The sequence below is a fragment of the Stomoxys calcitrans genome, chromosome 2 (genome assembly GCF_963082655.1).
Source record: "Stomoxys calcitrans chromosome 2, idStoCalc2.1, whole genome shotgun sequence".
Classification (NCBI taxonomy): domain Eukaryota; kingdom Metazoa; phylum Arthropoda; class Insecta; order Diptera; family Muscidae; genus Stomoxys; species Stomoxys calcitrans.
The window spans coordinates 145,859,398-145,876,176 of NC_081553.1; the positions used below are offsets into that span (position 1 = coordinate 145,859,398).

Below are 16,779 nucleotides of genomic sequence, written 5' to 3' on the forward strand. Positions count from 1 at the left end.
GTAAAGGTGTTCACAATTTTGCACAAATACTTCTTTAGCTTTTTGGGGACTGCAAATGGGCCATCCCAGATCAGATTTGGATATAGCTATCATATATAGTGTTTCTTCAACATGACTGAGCCACTAGTTATGACTTCCAATATCAGTGGCTGGTATAGTCGTAATCGGTCTGGAACCTGATGTAGCTCCCATGTAAACCATTCTCCTCTTGAGTCTCTAGAAGCCGCAATTGTTAGCCGATTTGGCTGAAATTTTGACTCTAATATCTTAAATTTTTGCACGTAAAGTACATTCAACAAAGTTAATTTGCTTATTTTCCTGGGTTCCCTAGATTCGGCCTGCCCGAACTGAACACTTTTTATTTGTTTTGTTTTTTTATTCCTAACTCATATTTTTTTCTGTGTTGCTTGCAATTTTCCAACCCGTACTCCGGCTACTACAAACATTATTTTAAACTGATACTATTCTTACACACCACTGTTTTGTTTGTTTTTCAACACGCAAAGCGTTTGCATTGTTTGGTGTACATAGAAACTAGACATAGTACTCATTGAAAAAGAAGGTATTTTACAGCAATTTTGTCTTTTGTGTCTGCCTGCAAGTGAGATCATGATAAACATTGAATGAGGTTTTTTTCCTCTGTTTTTGTGTGAACTTCAATAAAAAAAGTTTGACAAAAACTCGTTATAGAGACCTAAGTTATCGTGAGAATATTAACTTGCGTTTTAGAAAAATTTCGTTACAGAGAAGTATTCGTTAGAGAGGTTTAAATAGGTGAAAATAACAGAAAAAAAGCTCTTTTAAATTTGTATCTATCATAGAGAATAATTCGTTTTAGGGAAATTCATTATAGAGAAGTTCTACTGTATATGTTTTATATTTTCTGTAACAAAAGTTTCACTGCTGTTCAATTTATTTGCTTCATTACACAGAATTTTTTGCCTGTTTGGCAGAAATGGGTGTTCAATATTTCATTTTGTAGTTGAACAACAGATTAGGTTTGTTTAAAGAGCAGACCGAAATATTTGTTAAAACAATGACATTATGTTTGCTAAAATAGCGGTTACATCTGTTTTTTTTATTTTTAGCAGACAAAACCTGTTGTTTTTGCAAACTTTCTTGCTAGTTTGAACAAGAAATTCTGTTGAGTGTAGCGTTTACTAAGTATTGAAGAATAGTCGCAGCAGAATGCGTATTCACAGTATCTGGGGGTCTTAAGTACAGAATTCTATTAAAAGGCTCTAAATGTTGTCTACCTGAACAGTAAAGGCTAGCTATCGTTTAAATGACCGAGTATATAGCAGAAGCCGTTCACAAGAACACAAGTCGATGTAGTATAAGAGGTCTATTACTTTCAGATTATAACTCCGACTTGCCTTGCAGTTCAACCATCTTTTTTGTAGGGGAAAACGTCTGGGTTCCTATCATGGTTTTCTATTTGATAACAATCACGCTTTTCATAAGAGCAGTTATCTTTCCCCAATGAGATAGGAGGTATCCATGGGAATTTATTACTTCATATAAGTATTCACAAATTAATTGAAAACATATGTCGAAGGGCCTAACACAACTCATTGTCCCAAATTTCAGCGGAATCGGACAATAAATGCGCCTTTTATGTGCCCAGACTTTAAATCGAGAGATCGGTCTATATGGAAGCTATATCCAAATCTGAAGCGATCTGGGCCAAATTGAAAACAAACGTCGATGAGCCTAACACAACTCACTGTCGTAAATTTCGGAGACATCGGACAATAAATGCGCCTTTTATGGGACCAAGACCTTAAATCGGGAGCCAAAGCGGACCGATCTGGGCCAAATTATAGAAGGATGTCGAGTGGCGTAATGCGACTCACTGTCTTAAATTGCAGCGAAATCGGTTCGGATATAGTACGATATAGCCCATCTTCGAACTTAGCTTGAGAATCTGTACAAAGTTTCAGCTCAATATCTCTATTTTTAGAGAGTAGAGCGTGATTTCAACTGACAGGTGGGCGGACGGACATGGATCGTCATAGATTTTTACGACGATCAAGAATATATATACTTTATAAGGTCGGAAATGGATATTTCGGTGTGTTGTAAACGGAAAGACAAAATTAATACACCCCCATCCTTGCATGGTGGGTAAAAAATTCAACGAGATAAATAGGCCTAATCATTATGGCTTCAGGCCTAGTTAATCCACCATAGACTCCATATTCACGCTATAGCAAATCCTCGAAAAGATCCAATGGAAACAGATTGACACGTCTATAGTAAAGCTGGCAAACTATCGATAATAGCAACATTCGATATTTTCGATAGTTTTAATAATAAATATCGATAGTATCGATACTATCGTTAATTTTCCATCACCTATATTTCAAACTAAAATGAGACGTACAAATCAGGAGATCGATTTATATAAAAAACATATCAATGCACAGGCCTAATAAATCTAAGGCTAGTTAACTCAGTTGGAAGTCATGAGTGAAATCATTGTACAAAATGTTAGTCTAATCGGATGAAAATTGCGCCCTCTATAGGCGCAATGTGTCTTAAAGGATACTTTGCCATATTATCCATCGGGAATAATTAAATATCGATAGTGCCATCGATATTTTGCCAGCTCTAGTCTATAGTACGACCTTCGACAGCTCTTTAGTACGACTTTGCAGAAAAACGATAACTGACACAAGTTCTCCACTTAAAATTAGAAATAACTTATCCGAAATAAAAGCGGATCACACAAGATGCAAGTATGAACAAAAAGCAACACTGGCTGCTCGCCAATGACGAAAACATCAATATTTAGATTCGGTCATCGAAGGCAGTAGCTGCCAACATGAAAATTCAGGCAGTTTATTGGTGAAAAATGTAGGCATATGCGATGTTGGCAACGTTCAGCGTATCAACACGATTATGTTGGCAAGGTCATGTTATGTGAAGTCATTTAAATGTAAACCCACCTGGGCATGCAGAAGCGGAAGACCAACATTCCAATGGAAAGACCAAGTGGAGAAAGACATCTCGAAACCAGGTACCAGAAATTGGCCAGAAGATTGAGGCGCTTGGAAATCCTTTCTAAATTCGGCTAGCAAGTACGACCAATTTCCTATAAATAAGGTACTACTGGCTTAAAATTAAAGACAACTGAGGGTACACGGGCTTCCGTTTAAAATCATTTACTTGATCGTTTAAAGCTTGCACATTACTTACTTGTGGTTAATATGACACCAACTTTATTAGCGGTTAAACTTTAGTTATAAGTTGGCCATGATGTTATTGCAATGACTGATGTGAACACAGACGTACGCACAAAAGTTTTCCCTCCATGCCCCACTGACACTGTATGTTTTGTTTCTTTCAGCATTATGCACAAGTAATATAGCGAATGTGAATCATAAATACCAGCTAACCAGCTAACCAGCTCTTTATTACTGCGATGACAAAAAATCAAAACGATGTTACCATGGCATCCCCAGTGGGTTAAATTTTAAATTAGTTTAAGGATTCTGTTGTGCTGTGCTGTGTTTGGCTCGGTGTAAACTATTCCATAGGAATGTGCATTTCTAAAATGTTTTCAACTGCTTTGTGTGCTGCCTTCCTGTTGGTCGTTTTTCGTTTCGTTTGTTATTTTTTTTCTTTGTTCTCTTCCTCTTTAATGTGTGTTGTTGTTTAGAGTTTAAAGTCATGCCGCATAGCCAGGGCATCATAGAGAAGAGCATTATGGTTTCCAACAGATTTGTACAAATTTCAACTTGAACAAAACTTTATGGTTGTCGTTGTTTAGTTTTTTTTCTTGTTTGCTTTGAACAAGTTTACAATGTAAGTCAACTGGTGGGTTCCTGGGCCAAAGTAAGCATGTCCTGCTTGTTGACTGTTGATCTCATCTCTCGAGTAATTCATTTTTGTCATGCCTTTCCATTTTAATGCTTCATTTTCTTCGCTTAGCCAAAATATGTGCAGTGTAAGTATTTAAATCATTCCCTGAAATGTATTTTTGTTTTGTCTGTTGAGACACTTAAACAGCCATCCTATGAATCACAATGTAGATGATGACATGCGAAAGCTCCTTTAATAGTGAATCCTTATAAATAAATGAACAATTTCGAGCAACACATGCGCATAATAATTGAACACAAACACCGAAGTGTGAATGTGTGAAAAATTACTCAGAATTCTTGAATATTTTGTGTTTTGTTTTTTGTTTTGCCTTTCCCCAGCACCTGTTATTAAATATTTCGTAGTTAACACGTTACAGGGATTTGGGCATAATTGGCCGGTGGTACATGTTGTTAAAAACCTATAAATATTGGTAATAAAGATCTTAGCCTGGCTTCCATTGTAATTTGTATACCAGTGATTTTGGCTTATATTACAAAACCATGGAAACTCCATAACAAGGATTCAAATGGAAGATTATTAATGAAGTCCTCACCATGGCCTTGTTGTCATTTTTGGCCCCCTTGCCAGAAAACCTGTTGACTTAAATTTTACCAATGAGCATGGATTTCATTTGCAAAAAAACAAAAATCTCTAAGGAAAGCCAAAAGTAGGACTTAGTCAACTATTTAACATCCTACGCTACAGAGACTGGCTACTAGTCAAATACATAAAACCTTCTGTCTAAATCTAGTACGACATGAATTTTGTACACCTACACTCAACAGAATTTGTTTTTGAAAACAGCAAAAATGTTTGCTAAAACAGCGGTTTTTGTTTGCTGAAAATGGAAAAGCAGACATTACTGCTGCTTCAGCAAACATAGGGCTGCTGTATTAGCAAACATTTCTTACTGCTATTTCAACTAACAAAATCTACTGTTTGAGTACACAAGTCTGATGAAAAAAATTGTATGCTACTTTTTATGGTTGACTGTTAATTTGCTTTGATTACTTTAGCCATTTTTTAGATTTTTTTAGAAACTTTGTTCGAATTTGTGGAATATTACTGTAAAAAAGCTACGTGATCCATCCATTGGTATACATTTCGAAATGTGGCTGAGCATTTTTTGTTATTGCTCTACTAATGTGCACATGACTGGCATGGCCTTTTGTATCTAAAATTAAAGAAAAAAAAAGGTTATGGAAATTATACATTCAGTGGTGATTATAAAAATCCACTGAGACACACAATTACATTTGTGTTTTATTTTTTCTTCTAACATCCTCCTTATAATTGAGCATCAGTAATTTTTAGCAAACAACAGACTTTTCAGCAGTAAGCCTGCTACTCCGAGTACTACTGCTGTAATAGCAGAACTACTGCTATAATAGCAACAAAATGAACTACTAATATTCAGCAAACAGTATGTGCTATTTTCAGCAATATTTTTTTCTATGAATGTATTGAAATATCGAAAAAAAGCTTGCAAGATTATCCTACGGTATGACCTAATTTGTGGTTACCGCATTGTAAGATGCGTATATCGGCTAAAATATATATATGGGAGCTATGAAAGATACATATGGGAGCTACATCTAAATCTGAACCAATTTTGATGAAATTTAGCTCACGTATTGGAACGTCAAATAAAATACCTTCATTTTGTAGTGATCAGCACAAAATTGTTCCTACTACAGCTTTAAAAGTCTACATGGGGTTATATACGGAAGCTATATCTAAATCTGATGTATGAGTGTTTGTTCTTGAACGAAAAAGGTGGCAAATGCGATCTGTACCTTGATCACAAAATACATGGACGGACACACAGACGGCCATAGCTAAATCGATCCAATAATTGATTCTAAGCCGATCTGTATATTTATCATAATGGGTCTAGTTCTTCTCCTTCTTAGCGTTGCAAACAAATGCTCAAAGTTATACTGAAAGAAAGTAAGATGGTCAGTATAGCTATTGGTATTATTAAAGGACACATGGGACTAAGAGCTCACCTATACGAAATCGGTGCGGCAAGTGATAACATGTGGGGAAGATCATGAGATGTTGGAGCATTTTCTATGTCATTGCACGGCTTTCGCCGGCAACAGTGATTGGTTCTTTGGTGGAGAGTCAATACCTGATATGAACCACCTTGGGGGAGTGGTATGGAAAACAATTAGGGATTTTGTAAGTAGCACGGAATTCCTAACTAAGATTTTCTTTTTGGAATGGCATGGGTGGATTAACATCTGCACCCTCTTTTCAACCTAACCTTGCCTATAATACCCTGCACCACAGTGGTGGTGTAGAGTAAACAAAAAAAACGAAACATTGGAAAAGATGGTTGATTATTTATTTACTTTAATAATTTTTGATAAAGATATACGACTTTCCTTTCTCTCACGAAAAATAATTGGAGTTTCTGCAACAGCAGAAAGTCTGCTGAAAATGGGACGGCAGTAATTTGTTGCTAAAACAGCAAACATTTTCTGTTGTTTTTAAATTTAAAAAAGTTAAAAAAAAGCTCACAAATGTCGTAAATATTTCAATACATTTTATATTACCTCTTATTTTTCAATTTCACAAGCATATAACTTAAATGCCTCAATTGCTATTTAGAAGTTCAATAATTTTGAATGGATTTATTCAAAAGTTTAAAATTTTTAATTTAATATCAGCAGACAGTGTTTGCTGATATCACCAGACTAATTTTTCTGGGTGTGCATATTTTAACATATGAAACATAGAATTTTTATTATTCTAATAAAAATTGTATTAATAAACTGAGAATAATTTTTCGATGTGAACAAGATGATATCGTGTTCGCATTCATACGGATGTATCGTGCAAATGAACTCATTGGTTACGGTACCACCGGTATGTTGTTCCTAATCGCCTTGCTTGGGTCGTTGTGAAAACCAAAGCCTAAGAACGTTCGGCGACTGTACGAATCATTTTCGCTATCACCACTAAATAAAAAAAAAAACATTTTTATACCCTCCACCATAGGATGGGGGGTATACTAATTTCGTCATTCTGTTTTTAACTATTCGAAATATTCGTCTGAGACCCCATTAAGTATAAATATTCTTGATCGTCGTGACATTTTATGTCGATCTAGCCATGTCCGTCCGTCTGTCTGTCGAAAGCACGCTTACTTCCGAAGGAGTAAAGCTAGCCAATTGAAATTTTGGACAAATACTTCTTATTAGTGTAGGTCGATTGGTATTGTAAATGGGCGATATCGGTCCATGTTTTGATATAGCTGCCATATAAACCGATCTTGGGTCTTGACTTCTTGAGCCTCTAGAGTGCGCAATTCTTATCCGATTTGAATGAAATTTTGCCCGACGTGTTTTGTTATGATATTCAACAACTGTGCCAAGTATGGTTCAAATCGTTCCATAACCTAATATAGCTGTCATATAAACCGATCTTGGGTCTTGATTTCTTGAGCCTCTAGAGGGCGGAATTCTGATCCGATTTGAATGAGTTTTTGCACGTAGTATTTAGTTATGATATCCAACAAATGTGCTAAGAATAGTTCAAATCAGTTCATAACCTGATATAGCTGCCATATAAACCGATCTGGGATCTTGACTTCTTGAGCCTCTAGAGGTCGCAATTATTATCCGATTTGCCTGAAATTTTGTACGACGGATCCTCTCATGACCATCAACATACGTGTTTATTATGGTCTGATTCGGTCTATAGCCCGAAACAGCTCCCATATAAATCGATCGCTCTATTTTAATTCTTGAGCCCCCAAAGGGCGCAATTCTGACATTTTACACAGGTCTCCAACATATAATATAATTGTGGTCCAAAGCGGACCATATCTTGATATCGCTCTAATAGCAGAGCAAATCTTTTCTTACATCCTTTGTTTGCCTGAAAAGAGATACCGTGGCAAGAGCTCGACAAATGTGATCCATGGTGGAGGGTATAAAAGATTAGGCCCGGCCGAACTTAGCACGCTTTTACTTGTTTCTTTTAAATTGATTTGAAAAATATTGAATTAAAATTTTATTACACTTTCCTTAAATTTGTTTAGAGTTTATATCCGTACTTTTCAAGCCTAGTCTATCTTTTTCATTTCACATCAGTTCAACACAAGAAACCTATTTATTCTGCTGCTCTTTTCTTCTCGATGCTAATTGAATCGTTTTCATTAAACGACTTGAACCGTACAAAAAGGCGACGCAACCCAGTAATTTATCAACCAACAACTTTTACATACGATATTTAAAGATTAATGAAAATGATGAAGAAGTGAGATACATTACATTACGTGGGACCGTTTAGCTTTATGTAATGGCTAGATGCAAAAACAACAATGTTTACAAACATTAAATGGGAAAATTATCAACGTGCTGTAGCTATAAGCAGAGTCAACATTAAAGAGATTTTTGAAAAAGGGAAGGGGATCAACATTGTGACAAAACAAGGAAAGGAAGATCATTTATCGAGCTTTTGGCCTTAAACATTGTAAATATGCTTCCTATGGTGCTCTACCTTTATTCTTTTCTTTGAACATAAAGTCTAAATCAAACCTGAAAACGCGTTTTCTGCACAATCAATTTTTTGAGTTATATCAAGTACAAGTACACGGTATACGCTTTTCAAAAGCCAAGAACTAGCGCTTGAATGTTTTCCACCAAAGCTTATCATATTAACTCTCCTTCATCAGTTACAAATTTGTGCACAGTTGCTGGAAGAGATATTCTTTAACTGGCTCATATTTCGCACAACGTTCCATGCGATATTCAACTATTCCTATTATTTCGGCTAACAAAACCACATTAAAAACATCCATGAAATTTGCATTTGCTCCAACTCCCTATAGGTGAGGTTTTCAATAAACCTTTGTCCCATTTCGATCTTAAATTTTATTTGGATTGGATTTTGTACGTATCGGATTGACCCGATGGAGTCATTTATCCTCAGAGCATATCGCACTGTTACAATTTTAACGAACACTTAAGCAATATTTGAAGAGGTTCTACGAGGTGGAAGTTGGAAAAAGTCTACTTTATTCACTGATTTGTTCAAATAAAACAAGAAATATTCAAAAATATGATTTCATAACCATAATATTATTTCGTACTACACAGTATGCCTTCATCTAGATTAATATATCATGGTATGGCACACCCGTTTTCATTATCTCAATTATCTTTAAACTGCCATAACAATGACTGGGTGGTGCTCAAAGTCCGCTTGAAATCGGGAATTTTCAACTTTTAATTTTTATTTTTTTTTTATTTTACGATTTATGAAAGTATTTGTGGGTCAATTTTGTAAAAGACTTTTGTGAAAAATTTCTCGGTATTAATTTTTTGGTTTTCTAAATACACTTTTATCGGCAAAGCTCAAAAAAGTAATTAAGAAATCTCATTAGTTTTTTTCTTTTCTAATAAGTCTCGACATTATTGGTGAATTTCATGAAATCGTTTCAGATTTAGATATAGCTCCCATATATACGTTCGTCCGATTTGGACTAGTATTGCAATCATTTGGTCATTTGTAAACCGATTCACACGAAAATTGGCACAAAGGTATTGCTTTGAATTTAATAGAAATCGGTTCAGATTTAGATATACCCCCATATATTTTTTCGTTTGATTTTGAATAATACTCAATAATTTTGTAGTTTGTTAACCGATCTTTACAAAATTTGGCACGAAGGTTTCTCTTATAACTCCTCTGGGAACGATGCATTTCATAGAAATTTGTTCAGAATGCGTATGGATTTTGATCGATATTCTACATATCAAATTTAAGAAAATTTTAAATTCGACGATTTAGCCTTCGTGTGGTGTAGGGTATCAAAAGATCGGCTTTATCCGAACGATGAATTTCATAGAAATTTGTTCAGAATGCGTATGGATTTTGATCGAAATTCTACATATCAAATTTACGAAAATTTTAAATTGTAAATGTAAGGTATCAAAAGGTATGAAATGTGAAATCTCAACAACTACTAACAAACCCTACATTGTTAGCTAGTTTTCAATGAGCAATTTCTCCTCAAACAAACTCCAATTCCCCTTTCATGGTTTTAAATTCTTCATCTTAGAAACTTAGCGTTTAAAGAGCGCCCTTTATAAAAACTAAAGCTGAAACTTGATCAACATTATAGATTAATTGAAATTTGCTTTATGTTAGAACTTTGTTCCATATGTTCTAACTTATTTTCTCTATGGTTTTCCTAAATATTCATATAAATGAAAACGTCCGATAAAAAAAGACACTAAGCACTATTGGGTTAAATATAGTTGAGGCATTTCCTAAATATTAATTGTTACAACTTTGGGGTTCATTTTTCATTTTAAAACATGAATTTGATAATATACACTATTTTGTCTAGTGTAATTTTTAATAACTAAACAAATAGTTTGTTGGATTTCTTTGTCCAGCGGAAACTGATAGGCTTTGATTTTTCTTCTATTTAGAAGCTGACCAAAGCTTCATCATCAGTCCGATAAGCACCAAAATGCTCCATTTTCTCACTAATTAGTGAGCTGTGAGATAATAGAAGCATGTCTCTTTAAAACGAACATTGGATTATATCAGGGCACCTTTCCTCGAGCGCAGTAAGAAAAGAAGCCGCCGATCGCCAATTCCTTTACTCATAAAGGATATCTAGCATTAGCAATACACACAATAGCCCAATCCCTGCAGTTACTAGATGTTCTTTGGGTGGCAGATAACATGTGGGAAAGAGAATGACTAAACTAGTATGTGCCGTATTAAGTGATGTTGCGTTTATGAAATGAAACATTTCTGCAGTTGAATTTAAGAATTCCTCCTCTATATTTGGACGTTGATACGTGAGCGAAAAAAGCCACCCTATCCTATTTCATTGTTTTTTCTAATATGAATTACTTGTCCAACTTACACATAATTTGCTGCTCCAACATATGATAACAATGTTTGAATATTGGTTATAAGTATAAAGAAGTCCTGCGCGTTTTCGGTATGTGTCAATCACTTAGCATTAATTGTCACCAGAATTGTGTAAGATTTAATTTTTTCAATTCAAAGATTTCATTTGCAGTTTTCTACAGAATTTTATCTCCAAACGAAAATCTCGCTGATTGCACTTTGTGGTGCGTTTGTGCAATCTTCTCTGTCACTTTTAATTTGCTTGGGTATTTAGTCAATAATTAATGCTGCGTGTGAGCTAAATTTGTTAAAGTTGCCACTCGGCATATGAGTCTGTCAGTTAGTGTTGGTGATGATTCCATTTCAAGAATCTTTTGTATTTAGAGTGCATTTTGTATTTCTCAAATTTTCAAAAATTCAAAGCGACACATTTGCCGGGGTGAGACTGCAGTAGTTGGTGTGTACAATGGACTGTAAATGGAATAAATTAAATTTTTTTATCTTATAATTAGTTAGGCGACATTTTTTTATTGATATGAATGTAAAAAAGGAAAACCATCTCAAAACACTGTAAAACAGAATTCGGTATTTTCGAAAATCATAGAAAGACCTGAATAAATTATGAAAAAACAGACATGAGTATAAACGTCTTGGAATACTCCAAATGTCATCTAAATCGGACAAAAATTGAGGCGTATAGAGACTCAATTCCCGGTATCGGCTTACATACATCGCTACATCGATATTTTAAAATGAAAAGGGCGTGACTCAATATTTTTTCAAATTGCGTTTTTTTATTTATTTTGAAAGAAAACTGTCAGGTGGATACTACTGCGAACTACAGAGTTACAATGGTTTCTTATTATTCATTATGGTTGCCAGTTTGTTTATTTTGGAAGACAATTGTCAAATGTACCTTGCCTTCAAATTTTCAGTGGACACAATTGCAAATGACAGCTTTATAACGATTTCAAAAGACGTCTACGTCAAGTGGTTTCCTTCTACAGTAAAGTAAAAAACATCGAGTTTAGTTTTAAATATAACCATCGATATAACCCCTAGTTCTATATACTCATGAACCTATCTGGGTGGGTACTTCACATACTATAAGCCGAATACTATAATCGTACTAAGGGCTTAGGCAGTCAATATACATCTATTTACGGCATGAATATCAACAAAAGAAATATTCAACTGTGGCTATCCTCTCCTAGTGCTGCCGAAACTTGTGTGGTAATTACATTGGGTAATCGGCCACTACAAAGTAGTGTTGCGGCATACCTTTCGGAAGCGGCGCTCATTACATTAAGAAAATATTAATGTGTAAATTTGCATATCTGTTTAGTACAAAAATGTAAGCTTCTAGAGGGTCAAGAAGGATCACTATATTTGGGAGCTATATCCAAATCTGAACCTATGCAATCCCAATGAATCCCATAGAAGTATTAGTGCAAAATTTTAATTGAATATGTTTATTCGTTCGACTGCTATCGTGATTTCGGACATGGACGTGGCTAAACAAACTTTACATGTAGAGGTGTTACAAACCGAATGACTAGATTATGGAAACATAATACATTTGAAGAATTTAATTGTATAAAATTCGGAACCAAATGCATTACATCGCAATATCGATTTTAGCCAGAAGTTTTCTACAATATTCTAATTTATGAGCATAGTATCAAAGAAGGAAAGTTCTACATCGAATTCCACTAAATGTCACCGAAGTAATGAAACCAAAGCTAAGCAACTTTAATTTTGTCTAATTTCGCATTTTCCCAAATTCATTGCATTCAGTCAAAATACATTTTCACTTTAAGAGGGTGTTGATGGCAATGAAATCGAATTTCACTGGACGTTGCTAAAGAAAAGAGAGGTAGGTAGATACTACATATACAATATATGTATACGAACAAGTAAAATATCAGTTAGAGTTTGGTCGTATTCAAACATACCTCTATATTTTTAGACTGTTTACACATTAAAAAACTCCACCATAAAATGGGCTAAAACAAACTTTTTCATAAGGTCAAAATAATAACTTGGAACCTAATAATGCATGCCATGCTATTCTAAGACAATTTAACAGTATACATCTGTCTGGACCTCTTTCCTTAGCATGGTAACATCTTAAAGAAACTCCGATGTACGTGTAGTCTATTTTGCCTTTTCTTTGATAATTCATTCAGATATCCCGTATTTTTCGTGTTCCACAGTGCAATCATCAACGAAGTGGGTAGCGACAATACGGTATTTTTGGAAATAAACGAACCACAAATAGAAACACAAACGGAAAGACAAGCACACACTGTGATATGCCTAGTGTCAATGGTCAATTGATTTTACTATATCGACAATAGCTATATGTCATTCGGTTTCGAATCGTGATGCCATCAAGACTTGCTTTCTTTTACCTATGGTTGCTTCTATTATTTTCATTTCTTCAACCGATGTACATTAATTTAATATTTTAATTGCGGAGAGTTTGAATAATTCAATGTTCTGCAATGCATAGGTATTCAATGATTACAGGTATTCATTGCATTACAGCAATGAATACCTGTAATCAGAAGACATTCATCATTACCATTCGGCATCTGGTTCGGTACAAATAGTAGACAAGTAAGAGCGTGCTAAGTTCGGCCGGGCCGAATCTTATATACCCTCCACCATTGATCGCATTTGTCGAGTTCTATGCGCGGTATCTCTTTTTAGGCAAATAATAATAATTGAATTAGAACTGTTATCCTATTGGAGCTATATCAAGTTATAGTCCGATTTGGACCATAATTGAATGCTGATTGACATTGTAGAAGTCATTGTGTAATATATCAGTTCATTCGGATAAAAATTGCGCCTTGTAAGGGCACAAGAAGCAAAATCGGGAGATAGGTTTATATGGGAGCTGTATCAAGCTATTGATCGATTCAGACCATACTAGACACGTATATTGAAGGTCATGAGAGAAGGCCTTGTACAAAATTTCAGGCAAATCGGATGAGAATTGCGCCCTCTAGAGGTTCGAGAAGTCAAGATCCCAGATCGGTTTATAATTGCAGCTATATCAGGTTCTATATAGATTTAGGCCATACTTAGCACAGTTATTGGAAGTCATAACAAAACACCTCATGCAAAATTTAAGCCAAATCGGATGAGAATTGCGCCATCACTTGGCTCAAGACGTCAAGATCCAAGATCGGTTTATATGACAGCTATACCAGATTATGAACCGATTTGAACCATACTTGGCAAAATTGTTGGATATCATAACAAAATACGTCGTGCAAAATTTCATTCCAATCGGATAAGATTTGCGCCTTCTAGAGGCTCAAGAAGTCAAGACCTAAGATCGGTTTATATGACAGCTATACCAGATTATGAACCGATTTGAACCATACTTGGCAAAATTGTTGGATGTCATAACAAAATACGTCGTGCAAAATTTCATTCCAATCGGATAAGATTTGCGTCTTCTAGAGGTTCAAGAAGTCAAGACCCAAGATCGGTTTATATGGCAGCTATATTAGGTTATGGACCGATTTGAACCATACTTGGCACAGTTGTTGGATATAATAACAAAACACGTCGTGCAAAATTTCATTCCAATCGGATAAGAATTGCGCACTCTAGAGGCTCAAGAAGTCAAGACCCAAGATCGGTTTATATGGCAGCTATATCAAAACATGGACCGATATCGCCCATTTACAATACCAACCGACCTACACTATTAAGAAGTATTTGTGCAAAATTTCAAGCGGCTAGCTTTACTCCTTCGGAAGTTAGCGTGCTTTCGACAGACAGACGGACGGACGGACAGACGGACGGACATGGCTAGATCGACATAAAATTTCACGACGATCAAGAATATATATACTTTATGGGGTCTCAGACGAATATTTCGAGTAGTTACAATCAGAATGACGAAATTAGTATACCCCCCATCTTATGGTGGAGGGTATAAAAATGGGAAAATCCAATATAGCAAATTATTAATTTTTTGAAGACTTTTTCAGTTGTTTGCAATAATAAAAATATTTTTGTGTTGTTCATTTATTGAACGTTTTCAATTGCTTTACCTTCCCATACATAAACCTGTTGTTACATATGTACATACATGCATAACACACATTGGGATGCAATGCAATGATAAGCGTTGTCGAAACTATTGCTTGAATAGTTGCTCTCTTTCAGTCCTTTGCCAAAGGAAAAATATCGACTTATAAGTATATTTAGACTAGCACCGATTTGACATAAGTGAGCTCGTAGTTCTGTGTATCCCGTTATGTTACCAATAGCTATACTGACCTCCTTCTTACTTCCTTTCAGTAATAGCCTCGTCTTCTCACGATCTGGATTCCCCCATAGGATTTTCGCCGTCCTACCGACCGTTTCGCTGTTCCACAATGTTGCATGCGCATTCGTCGCCCACTTCCTTAACTCGGAATGCGTCGACCCGAAAGGCTTCAGGTTAACCAAGTTTATTGACGGCAGTCCTCTGGCTTACACCGTCAATCGTCTGCCCTTTTATTTCCCCTTACTCCGTTATGGCCCGGCACCCAAACGATGCGAATTTTTCATTCCTCAGAGAAGGCGTTTATCTCCGTTTGTGACCTTACCGTCTTGGGTTTTTTTGACCATATGGCAATTTTACTGTTGGTAAAGAAGTTCACACTCAACGTTCTCGCGTTAGCACCACACCACTTCACGCTTTCCGTGATATTATGGTCAGATAGTCTAAAATAGATCTCAGTACCTGGATTTTCAATGTTGACCCCCAGGCCCACTCCGTCCTCTAGCTTTGATCCATCCGTGTAACATGATCTTCTAGATGGCAATACTAGGGTTCCGTCAATTCAAGACTGTTCCTATGGCAGCAGCGCCTCGCACTCGACTTCAACGTTCATCTCAGGCCCGCCTATGCCAAGACAACATGTTCTCTGAACCTGTTGTATGGTCCTTATGTTGCACTTTTTCTCTTAATAGCAGTCCACCAAACTACTGAGACATAAGTTAATATTGGTCCAATCACGGTCCTGTAGAGCAGTCCACTGGTTCTCGGATTCAGGCCCCATTTCGAGCCTACGGACCATCTACATAGTGCCCAACATCTGTTAGCCTTCACAGTACGCTCCTGAATGTGACACTTCCAATTTAGTTTCCTGTCCAAGAACACACCTTAGTATTTGACCTTGTCAGATATCGAAATCGTCTTATTGAGGAAACGTGGTGCGTTAAATTGGCCCACCTTCCTCATGAACAAGCATATTTCAGTCTTTTGTGGGTTAACATTGAGTCCTCTGGGTCTAGCCCAGCCATATACCATATGCAAGACCCTTTAGGCAATTCTGCATAGCTAGTTCGGATCCTTACCCCTTAGAAATATTCCAACATCGTCTGCGTAGCAGACGGGTTCAAAAACCTCTTCAGTCAGCACTCGTAATAGGTCATTTGTGGTGGTCATCCATAGGAGTGGCGATAAAATGCCCCCCTGTGGCGTGTCTTGTCCCACTTTCTCCCTTATATTTATGCCATGGGACACACAATTAATCCACCTGTTCCTTAGCATATGGTTTATCCTCTCTCTAAGGACCCGGTCCACCTGGTACTGGTCTACGGATTGGATCAGTGTGTCGGTCCGCACATTGTAAAAGCACCCTCGATGTCAATGCTTACCGTCAGGGTGTACGTTTTGGCATGGAAGGATTCTTCTATTTTATGCACAACCTCGTGCAGGGTAGTCTCCACCGACCTTCCTTTGACATGCTGTTTGTATTTGAGCAGTTCGCTGGATGTCCTACTCTTTATCATGGTGTCCACAGAACGTTCCATGGTTTTGAGAAGAAAAGACGTAGGGCTGGTATCGCATAACTTGCCTTGCCGTGCTTGTGTATAAACCCCACCCTTGCCTCCTGCCAAGCTTTCGGAGTATCTGCAAGCCCTAGACACTCTGTGAAAATAAGTCTCTTAGTCTGTCTCTTTCTGTGGTAACGCCGGAAATATTGCATCACGTCCGGGCGACTTAAA

At 36.4% G+C, this 16,779-nt stretch overlaps 1 long non-coding RNA gene across 1 annotated transcript in view; it reads right to left on the reverse strand.

Moving 5' to 3' along the window:
• Nucleotides 1-3,405: 3,405 nt before the first annotated feature.
• Nucleotides 3,406-16,779, reverse strand: part of LOC131994887 (uncharacterized) — a 347,364-nt gene continuing 333,990 nt past the window's right edge. The window contains exon 4 of the long non-coding RNA XR_009396920.1: nucleotides 3,406-3,972. This is a non-coding gene — a long non-coding RNA (uncharacterized LOC131994887). The remainder of the gene's footprint in view (nucleotides 3,973-16,779) is intronic.